This window comes from Capra hircus, chromosome 5, assembly GCF_001704415.2.
Source record: "Capra hircus breed San Clemente chromosome 5, ASM170441v1, whole genome shotgun sequence".
Taxonomy (NCBI): Eukaryota; Metazoa; Chordata; class Mammalia; order Artiodactyla; family Bovidae; genus Capra; species Capra hircus.
The window spans coordinates 15,642,464-15,652,574 of NC_030812.1; positions in this window are offsets into that span (position 1 = coordinate 15,642,464).

Genomic DNA, 10,111 nt, shown 5'->3' on the forward strand with positions numbered 1-10,111 from the left:
TGTTTCCCCATCTATTTGCCATGAAGTGATGGGACCAGATGCCATGATCTTAGTTTTCTAAATGTTGAGGTTTAAGCCAACTTTTTCACTCTCCTTTTTCACTTTCATCAAGAGGCTCTTTAGTTCCTCTTTGCTTTCTGTAAGTATCTATACACTGTTTCCAAAGAAGACAAAGTCCTCCCTTGTTTTGTTCCCTAATGCCTGCCACCCATTGTCATGATTAGATCATATAACTTTCGTTAATTTTTAAAATATAATGTCACAGAAATTACTTTGATGTATATCAATAATTTGCTACTTTTATAGCTCCCCATTCCTTGTGTGGATTGTATATTATTTATAACTGACAAACTCAAATAGGCATACATATAAAGTTAACTTTTAAATGGATTCAATTTTAATTTTAAGGCACCCATTCTAAGCAAGGCAAGAAAAAATTTAGTCATTTCCATGCAAATGGTTCAATAAAATTTTGCAATTTTTTTCTGCTTCTTTCTTTTCTGATTTAAATATTAATAACTGGGCTACCAGAACAGTTGAGGGTTAGTGGAGGAGGGTGGGCAAAGTAGACTATATTCTTTTAAATATTTTTGGCATACTGAATTGCAAGATGGTTCCCAAGATTTCTGCATCAAATTGTAAACTACTGAATAGGAATTAATTTATTAGTTTATTGTTGCTAAAATAATAATTAGAGCTTAAAGTAATGACATAGATGTATATTATTTCTCTTTTTCTATTCATCTGTAGAATACCAATGAAAAAAATCTATCTACACAGATAACTTACTGCCACATGATTAGTTACAGAGAGGATGACTATTGGTGGAGTTCAAAACAAAGAAAGACCATTTCCTCTCAGAGAATAAGAGTGTTGGAAGCAAAACCTAACTGTGCATTGACATATACAAAGAGGATAGAAAATCTTTCTCTGTGGATGAACTGACATAGCAAAAGTAAAGGGACAGAAAATAGTTCAGAGATAGAAAGTAAGCCTACCTAATTTCCAGGGGAAAAACACCTTTTAAAGTGATACCATTCTAAATTTAGAGATAGGTAATTATGCTTAGCTCTCCCTTCAGACACATAGCATCAACCTGCCTGCTCCAGTCAGGCTAGATCACAGTGGGTACTCCAAAACTATCTAGTAATAGGTTGCCAAAACTTCAGTACAGGAAAGGTTGCATTTAGGTTAGGGTGATGCTGATGAGAGAGAGGTGTGTATAACAGAGCAGTGCTTGAGACTAAGTATAAGGAAACTTAATCGACCCTTGATACTCTACCAGCCGACTATGAACTTCAAAGCCTGCATGTAGATTATGAGTTTCAGTGTTCTTGAACTAAACTTAATGGAATAAACATCTTAAATCCCCAAGTTGAAAATCTCTTTTGCATTGCATATATCAAAGAATACTTTTCCAAAATATTTTTATTAATAAAAACATCTTTGGAAAAAATAATGTTTTTTACTTAAAGTCTGTACCATCAAGCAGACTAATTAATAATGGCAGAGAAAAGCAAAGAATTATGACTATTTAATGTTCCTTACATTTCATTTAAAAGACAGTCATTACACTTCATCAGAATAAAACTATTAGTGGAAAATGAGACAAATACTGATGAAAACTTGAATACTAAGTACAAGGAATAAAAGACCATGCTTATTGATGTAGAAATAGAATAGAGTATATGCTTTCATTGTAACTGCAAATTAAAACTTCTTTAATGTTTAAGTGAGATGAAGGTGCTACATATGGAGCAAAGATAGCATTTGCTACTTCCTATTTGTATTAAACAGTTTTATTTACCTAACCAACATTATGTTAACCTGTTAAAATAGATGTTGAAAAAAAGTGGAAAAGTAGTATGTTAACCTGTTGTGATAGATGTTATATAAAGCCAAATTATTAATCTAGCTACATATTTAAAACCACTGAAAAATCTATTTGCTTTTATGAATAATTTTAGGAACAATTTAAAAGTAACAACTATTAAAATTAAAAATTAATATATGAAATATTGCAAAAAGCTAATGAGTTCATATTAGTCCATCAAAGTGATTTGGAAATGAAGTAGTAGTTTCAACTCTCTGAATCTATTTATTTGACAAATATTTGACCAGCTCAAGAGATAGGCTTTTAAGACAACATTCAGTTCAGTCACTCAGTTGTGTCTGACTCTTTGCAACCCCATGGACTGCAGCATGCCAGGCCTCCCTGTCTATCACCAACTCCTGGAGCTTACTCAAACTCATGTCCATTGAGATGGTGATGCCATCCAACCATCTCATCCTCTGTCGTCCCCTTCTCCTCCCACCTTCAATCTCTCCCAGCATCAGGGTCTTTACCAATGAATCAGTTCTTCGCATGAGGTGGCCAAAGTATTGGAGTTTCAGTTTCAGCATCAGTCCTTCCAGTGAATATTCAGGATTGATTTCCTTTAGAATGAACTGGTTGAATCTCCTTGCTATCCAAGGGATTCTCAAGAGTCTTCTCCAACACCATAGTTCAAAAGCATCGATTTTTCGGTGCTCAGCTTTCTTTACAGTCCAACTCTCACATCCATTTCTTTACAGTCCAACTCTCACATCCATATATAACTATTGTAAATACCATAGCTTTGACTGGATGGACATTTGTCAGCAGGGTAATGATTCTGCTTTTTAAAATGCTGTGTAAGTTGGTCATAGCTTTTCTTTCAATGAGTAAGCATCTTTTAATTTCATGGCTGCAGTCACCATCTGCAGTGATTTTGGAGCCCCCCAAAATAAAGTCTGTCATTATTTCCACTGTTTCTCTACCTATTTGCCATGAAGTGATGGGAACAGATTGCATGATCTTAGTTTTTTGAATGTTGAGTTTTAAGCAAACTTTTTCACTCTCGTCTTTCACTTTCATCAAGAGATTCTTTATTACTACTTCTTTTTCTGTGAAAAGTTGGTGTCATCTGCATATCTGAGGTTATTGATATTTCTCCCAGCAATCTTGATTCCAGCTTGTGCTTCATCCAACTTGGTACTTCTCATGATGCACTCTTCATATTAGTTAAATAAGCAGGGTGACAATATACAGCCTTGACGTACTCCTTTCCTGATTTGGAAACAGTCTGTTGTTTGATGTCCAGTTCTATCTGTTGCTTCCTGATCTGCATACAGATTTCTCAAGAGGCAGGTCAGGTGGTCTGGTATTCCCATCTCTTTAATAATTTTCCACAGTTTGTTGTGACCCACACAGTCAAAGGCCTTGGCATAGTCAATAAAACAGAAGTAGGTTTTTCTCTGGAACTCTCTTGCTTTTTCCATGATCCAGCGTATGTTGGCAATTCGGTCTCCAGTTTCTCAGCCTTTTCTAAATCCAGATTGAACATCTGGAAGTTCACATTTCACGTATTGCTGAAACCTGGCTTGGAGAATTTTGAGCATCACTTTGCTAGTGTGTAAGATGAGTGCAATTGTGTGGTAGTTTGAGCATTCTTTGGCATTGCCTTTCTTTGGGATTGGAATGAAAACTGACCTTTTCCAGTCCTATGGCCCCTGCTGAGTTTTCCAGATTTGTTGGCATATTGAATGCAGCACTTTGACAGCATCATCTTTCATGATTTGAAATAGCTCAACTGGAATTCTAGCTTTGTTCGTAGTGATGCTTCCTAAGGCCCACTTGACTTCGCATTCCAGGATGTCTGGCTCTAGGTGAGTGATTAATCATTATGGTTATCTGGGTTAGGAAGATTGTTTTGTGTCGTTCTTCTGTGCATAGTTGCCACCTCTTCTTAATATCTTCTGCTTCTGTTAGATCCATACCGTTTCTGTCCTTTATTGTGCCCATCTTTGCATGAAATGTTCCTTTGGTTTCTCTAATTTTCTTGAAGAGATCTGTAGTCTTCCCCATCCTATTTTCCTCTATTTCTTTTCATTGATCACCGAGGAAGGCTTTCTTATCTCTCCTTGCTATTCTTATTCAAATGGGTATATCTTTTCTCCTTTGCCTTTTACTTTTCTTTTTTCATAACTTCATACTTGTCTTCTTTTCACAACTACTTTAAGGCCAGCTCAGACAATCATTTTGCCTTTTTGCATTTCTTTTTCTAGCGGATGGTCTTGATCACTGCCTCCTGTATGATGTCACGAACCTCTGTCCATTGTTCTTCAGTCACTCTGTTTATCAGATCTAATCCCTTGAATCTATTTCTTACTTCCATTGTATAATCATAAGGGATTTCATTTAGGTCATACCTGAATGCTCTAGTGGTTTTCTGTACTTTCTTCAATTTAACTCTGAATTTGGCAATAAGAAGTTCATGACGTGAGCCACAGTCAGCTCCCGATCTTGTTTTTGCTGACTGTATAAAGCTTCTCCATCTTTGGTGGCAAAGAATATAATCAGTCTGATTTTAGTATTGACCATCTGGTGATGTCCATGTGTAGAGTCAGCATTGCTGCTGCTAAGTCGCTTCAGTCATGTCCGACTCTGTGCAACCCCATAGACGGCAGCCCACCAGGCTCCCCCATCCCAGGGATTCTCCAGGCAAGAACGCTGGAGTGGGTTACCATTTCCTTCTCCAATGGATGAAGCGAAAAGTGAAAGTGAAGTTGCTCAGTCATGTCTTACTCTTAGTGACCACATGGACTGCAGCCTACCAGGCTCCTCCATCCATGGGATTTTCCAGGCAAGAGTACTGGAGTGGGTTGCCATTTCCTTCTCCAAGAGTCAGCATTACCTAACCTAAAAAATAAATGAACTTCATAATGGAGAAGGAAGTGACAGATCATATTAAGGTATTCTTATATTATAGTCTTACTCAACCCTAACCTATTTTAAAGTAAAATGACAATTTTTTCCACTTTGAGAACTCCATTACAAACCTTACAGATTTATTGTTTACCCTTTTTTCCCTCGGGATTAGCCCTTTAAATTTAATAGTAGTTTGTATTTTTTCTACAACATGCAATATAAAACAGGAAAGTTTTGCAATGTATAAGGTTTTTTCATTCACTTATCTTGGCTAGGAAAGGTAAATTTCATTATTGAAACTGTTCTGTGCTATGGTTAGTCACTCAGTCTTGTCCAACTTTTTGTGATCCTGTGGACTGAAGCCTGCCAGGCTCCTCTGTCCATGGGGATTCTCCAGGCAAGTATTCTGGAGTGGGTAGCCATTTCCTTCTCTGGGGGATCTTCCTGACCCAGGGATTGAACCCAGGTCTCCCACATTGCAGGTGGATTCTTTACCATCTGAGCCTCCAGGGATGCCATATTGCAAGTAATATGTTGGCAAAAATAAGTATAAATTTTTAAGTTATTGATATAATCTTTTTTTTATATTCAGAAGAAGAGCTGCATTTAAACTATATTTTGAATCACTGGCTTTCTGTGGTGCTATAAGTGTCCAAGTTATGATTAATCTTTTGACTAGCGTGGATAATATATGTCAGCTAAAAGGATGAGTCTTGCGTGAGCTGATTGGTGATCCAAAAGAGATGTCCACATTCTGATCTCTGAAACTTGGGAACATTATCGTATTTGGTAAAAGATTATGTTAAGGATCTTGATAAGGGAAGTTTACCATGAATACAAAGTGGGCCCTAAATGTAAATACATGTATTCCTTTAAGAGAGAGGTTGATTGAGTTTTAAAACAAGCAAACAGAGGAGAACACAGCACACAGAGGAGAGGAAAAGGCACTGTAAACCCAGAGGCAGAGTCAAGGGATGCCAACAGCTACTGGAAGCTGGCAGGGGCAAATGATGGATTCTCTCCTAGACATTCGGTGACTTTGCTGGGGCCTTGATTTTGGACTTCTGACCTCCAGAACTGTGACAGAATAATTTTTTTTTTCTTTCTTGTGTCTTTTTAAAATGTATTTTCTTTTTTGCCACATTGTGTGGCATGTGGAACTTTCCCAGCCAGGGATTGAACTCATGCCCTATGCAGTAGAAGTGCAGTCTTAACCACTGGACCACCAGGGAAGTCCCTACATTTCTATTATTTTAAGCCACCAACTTCGTAGTAATCTGCTACAGCAGCCACGGTAGCTAATCTAGATCTCCTGTTTGTTTCTCGGTTCATCTAAACTCACATCCCTTTGCACCTTGTTTTGAATGTGAGTTGCCATCTTCTTATAGACCAAGAATGGGGCAAGAAGGCAACACTTGGCCCAGACTCTGCCACTAATATCCTTTCCTTCATCAACCATGTAGATTTAGTTGATTAGTCAGGCTATAAACCTGCCAAAAGCTGAGAAAATTAGAATATTTTCCAAGTGGCTTCTTTTTCCCATCTTAATTTAGAACGTTTTTGTGTCACCCTCTCCCAGTGGCAAATGTGGTAAATATGAGTTGGGGAGCTTCTGGTGACCATAGTTTTAGACCTAATTCATGGATGAGGCCAGGTGGATAGAGGACAGTAGTGAATAGCTATAGTGCCTGGATCAGACAGCCTCCAGTATAAGATTCTTCTGTTATTCATCTTTAATTCAAATTTGCATCTTGAAAATTTAGTCATGTCAATCATATAGTAGTTACTTAATAAGTATTTGATGAGCAAATTGTCTATTCAAGTTAGTCTTTCTTTGATGTGAATGATGTTGTTGTTTTCCAGTTGCCAATTCAAGTCCAACTCTTCGTGACCCCATGGACTGCAGCACGCCAGTCTTCCCTGTCCCTCACCATCTCCCAAAGTTTGCTCAGATTCATGTTCATTGAGTCAGTGATGCTATCTATCCATCTCATTTACTGCTGTCCCCTTCTACTTTTGCTTTCAATCTTTTGAAGCCTTCTCTGATGGCTCAGATGGTAAAGAATCTGCCTGTCAATGCAGGAAACCTGGGTTTGACCCCTGAAGAAGGAAATGGCAGCTCACTCCAGTATTTTTGTCTAGAGAATTCCATGGACAGAGGAGCCTGGTGGGCTACAGTCCATACAGTTGGCCATGACTTAGAAACTAAACAACTGTGTTAGGAGAATGGTCGGCAAATGATGTAAAATATGGTAGAATACTTTCAATATAAGAATCCTGCTCAAACAATTCACTAAAATAAATGTGTAGTTGAGAATTATATATTGTCACTAATTTTAAAAATATTTATTGAGTTCTTATATCGCAGTGGGTTCACAGAGTGACAAGCAAAATAAGTATGTAGTACTGAATCTAATGGGAAAATGATAGCCATAGTCTCTAACATCATTTTCAGAAAACTTTTTTAGTATTACATTCTTCCTAGTTTTAGTCCAAAATTCTACAAATGCCTCTATACAGAGTGAACTTGTATGCATACTGCCTTATCATGTACATCATACATTTTAAATTGTTTTAAATTTCATGGATTTATTTATTTTTCTCCTATTTATAAAACAGGATGATACTAGTCATAAGTTTAGTTTTTGCCTTTTTGACACATTAGTGAATGTTTAACTTGAAGTATAGGTGTTTTGCTTTGGAAAATTAAAAAATAAATCATTTAAATATGCTTTATACTTAAAGATTTTACTTCAGTAAAAAAGTGTAAATTGAAATTGAGAACTTTACAAGCCTTGATAATATACCTCATATATTCACATTTAGTGCAAATTTAAATTTTTAATGGTATTTCAAAATTCTAGTTTCCATCATATTTAAAAATCACATGCATTGATGAATGAGAAAAAAGATTGAATAATAAAAGTTTAAGTATTCAACTCAGAGTTATTTTCTTAAATAGAATTCCTGAACATCACTGTGAGAATCTTTTTTTTTTTTTTTAAGAAACAAGATGATAATCCAGATATAATGCTGTACAGTCAGTACTACAGGTCAAGTATAAATCCACTATGTTATTTTGTGCTGTTCTGTGCTATGTCTCTTCATTCACGTCTGACTCTTTGTGGCCCCATGGACTGTAGCCCACCAGGCTCCTCTGTCCATGGGATTCTCCAGACAAGAATATTGGAGTGGGTTGCCACTTCCTTCTCCAAGGGATCTTTCCAACTGAAGGATCAAACCCGGGTCTCCTGTGTCTCCTATATTGACAGGCAGGTTCTTTTACCACTGGTTCCACCTGAGTAAACCAAATATGACCGAACGAAATATAAAATTTACATTCCCAGATTTTTAGTATTTGCACAGATGACACAAAAGATGTCAATATAATTTTTTTTTTCTTTCTTAGGCTTTGTAACTTGCCTCTCCTCTACTTAGAGAACAAAGTATTGAATTACATCTCATATATTTTTGGTTTGGTAATTATTATTGCTGATATTACTAAATTACTTGAATTTTACCTAAAATTGGTCTTAGTAAATGGACAATCATTTCTAGTTCCTGGCAAAACCAATTAAAGTTGACAGATTTTCTTAATGAAGTCATTAATGCAAATTGCATTCTCAAAGATTTCCAATAAATTTATTAAGAGAAAAATTACTTATTTTACATGACTAAAAATGTATGCATCATTTAAACTGCCTTATGTACCTTTGGATTTTGTAATTCTTTCAGATGGAACTGAGGAAATGCTGTTATGATTGGATTATATTCAATGAATTTATTCTAGGGCAAGTCAAATATAAAATTGAGTAAGAATGAAGAAGTAATTAACTGCTGATAGTTTTTCTTTTTGTGCAATATTTTAAAATCTTAACCCTCTGCAGTTGCTCACACATCTTAGTGAAGAGTTTGGAACCATACAGATGACTGTACAGGATTGGCTGACTCTTAAAGAGGAGCAGAGGCTGCAGGGATACTGCAAATCCGCAATATGGGACACCACAACATGGGATATCACAACAGTGAGCACCACTATCAACCAACTGCAGGTCATCTGCAGCCTTAAGCTAACCAATATTCTTTCCTATCAAATATCCTTTAAAAAAAAAAAAAAAAACTAGTCACTAGACACCAACACCAGCATGTTCTTACTTATGTCTTTTATCTTGTCTTCCAAGACAGTTTTTTAATAGCACAATATGAACCCACTTGTGGTATTACAGAGACACTGGTATATGGCATTATAAATTAATGCAACTTGTTTCACAAAGCAATTTGTGGCAAATATATCCATAAAAAGGTCACACATTTATCCTAGCTGCTATTTCTGGGAAGTTTTCTGGTTTTTCAGACTAAAATGTTGAGCTTTGTTTATCTATCCATCACCTGAACTCTTTTAAAAAAGTTTTTCTATTGGAGCATAGTTGACTCACAGTGTTGTCCTGGTTTCAGGTGTACAGCAAAGTGAGCCAGTTATACACATACATATATCCGATCCTTTTTCAGACTCTTTCCCCATATAGGTTATTAAAGAATACTGAGTAGAGTTCCCTGTGCTATAAAGTATGTGCTTGTTGATTATCTTTTATATACTTTAGTGTGTATATGTTCATCTCAAACTCCTAATTTACTCCTCCTTCCCACTTTTCCCCTTTGGTAAAGATGAATTTGTTTTCTAGGCCTGTTGAATCTGTTTCTGTTTTGTAATATGGGAAGTTTTATTAAATAACTGAACAGAGTAAAACAGCACTATACATAAAGATATTCATATTAATGTCATTTACAAGTTCAAGATGTTTAATTAAACCATCTATTGTATAGTAGACTGGCTTTGTAACAAATGATATTTTTCAATATTATTATAATTTTCATAATCATTATCATCATTATTATTGCTATTCATCCATTTTAAAGTGATTCATATATCTGAAAAAATGTTTATGGCATATTTATAAATAGAACAAACAGAATAGAACTTATTCTTTTATTTTCACCAGTATTTATTGTTTAATGTGATATTAGTCATCAGGAAAAAGGAAAAAAAATCAGTGGGCAGAATTAAAAAAATCCTTGACTTTATGGAGCTTTTAGGTTGGTGGAGGATGCATATGAAAAATAAGTGATCACCCTAAATATTAATTACAACAGGCTGAGTAGTAATGGAGAAACTGACAAGGTGCATTAGATAGCACGAACAGAGGATCTGAGACTAGGAATCAGGCAGGGATTTTATAGGAGGAGTGTTAAACTGGAGAATAAATAGCAGCTAGCTAGATGAAGCATGGAATGAGTATTGCAGAGAAAAGAAAACTCATGGACAAAGACACAGTCAGATTTCAGGTTTTTGAGGGCGGGAAGAAGGTCAGAGTGACTACAAGA